At 39.7% G+C, this 1,775-nt stretch overlaps 1 protein-coding gene across 1 annotated transcript in view; it reads right to left on the bottom strand.

The window, feature by feature from the left end:
* Nucleotides 1-1,775, bottom strand: part of tada1 (transcriptional adaptor 1) — a 12,648-nt gene that overhangs the window by 1,762 nt on the left and 9,111 nt on the right. The gene's annotated exons all lie outside the window — the stretch shown is intronic.

Genomic DNA, 1,775 nt, shown 5'->3' on the forward strand with positions numbered 1-1,775 from the left:
AATAATAATAATAATAATAATAATAATAATAATAATAATAATAATAATAATAATAATGTGTTATGTATCGTCATGTATGATCTCATACAAAGACTAAACTGGCTCTCTGTTTTTAACCCATCCTCCACCAGGTGGAGCAGTGGGCAGCTATGGGAGTGCCTGAGTGCAAATGAGAACGAGGTCTTTCAAGAAGAGTAAAGTTCATGTTGTCCAAGTCAAAGTCCTGAACTTAATCCAGTCCAGATGTTGTGGAAGGACCTGAAGCAAACTGTTAATGTGAAGAAACCACCAACATCCCACTTGTTGGTGTCACACCAGTTACTGAAAGCAAAGGTTCACATACTTTTACCATCACTAATATGTAATATTGGATCATTTTCATCAATAAATAAATGACCAAGTATAATATTTTAGTCTCATTTGTTTAACTGGGTTCTCATGATCTACTTTTAGGACTTGTGTGAAAATCTGATGATGTTTTAGATCATATTTATACAGAAATATAGAAAATTATAAACAGATCACAAACTTTCAAGCACCATTGTACCATGTCCTCTCTAACTGCATCCATACGTGTCGTCTTTGTCTTTTTACAAGGAAACTTTGAATAACAGAGATGCCATTTCCTGCATTTTGGTGTATTTTAACAGGTTGTTATACATCAACATTTACCTACATTTGTAAACACTTAATAAAATTACTATTTTGTAGAAGAACAGCAGGTTGTGTGTGAATGAGCAGATCTGATTCTGTCAGGTGTCCTCAACCCCCTCCTCCCTCCCCTCACTTCATGGTTCTGAGCTGAACTCTGTTGATTCAGTCCTGGTTGTTGCTCCTGCTCCAGTCTGGCACCGTTTGAAGCACCTGAAGGCTCCAGTTCTCTGTTGTCAGTGGTCAGACGGATGGACAGTCAATCCATCCATCCATCCATTTTTTATTAAAGTAAATGGGACTGTCTTTTTGACATTTTAATCACTGTTGTTATTTTTGACAAATTAGCGCCGTTGTTTTGAAACATGATGTATAATGTGACGAACATCAAACATTTCTATCTTTGTACTTTAAATTTATTTTTTACAGTAAGCTTTTTTTATTTATTATGTCTGAAATGTAGCAGGAGTTCAGACACCTGCTGATGTGTGCGCTCTGTTGAGCTGTCTGGAGACGTTTCTGTGCGTAACGTGCACTGTCTGCAGGTCATTCATTTATTCTTTGAATAAATTATAGTTTCTGTTTCGGGGGTCTGAGAGGAGGAGGGGGGGGGGGGGTGTTTTTCAGTGTGCAGCCCTGCTGAGGAGGGACATTATTTACCATACCATACCATACCATACCATACCATACCACTTTATTTATAAAGCACTGAAAACAGCGACAAGGCCAACCAAAGTGCTGTACAGACAAAACAACAGGTAACACACAAAGCAAAATACAAAATGTAGTAAATCAGAATATAGACCTAAAATCGATGCAGATAATCATGACTAACCAGTGTGGAGCATACAGGATCAAAACACAGATCATCTGGTGTTGAAAGCTACTGAATAGTAGTGGGTTTTTAAACGAGACTTGAAAACCGAGAGGGAGGTGGTCTGTCTGACAAGCAGAGGTAACTCGTTCCAAAGTCTTGGTCCTGCTACAGAGAAGGCCCTGTCACCTCTGCGCTTAAGACGAAATCCTGGAAATGTGAGGAGCAACTGGTCCGCTGACCTCAGGGAATGTGGTGGGACATACGGTTGTAGGAGATCAGAGAGATTGGGGGGGGGGGGGGGGGGGGG

The sequence above is a fragment of the Nematolebias whitei genome, chromosome 9 (assembly GCF_014905685.2).
Source record: "Nematolebias whitei isolate Nwh7 chromosome 9, NemWhi1, whole genome shotgun sequence".
Taxonomy (NCBI): Eukaryota; Metazoa; Chordata; class Actinopteri; order Cyprinodontiformes; family Rivulidae; genus Nematolebias; species Nematolebias whitei.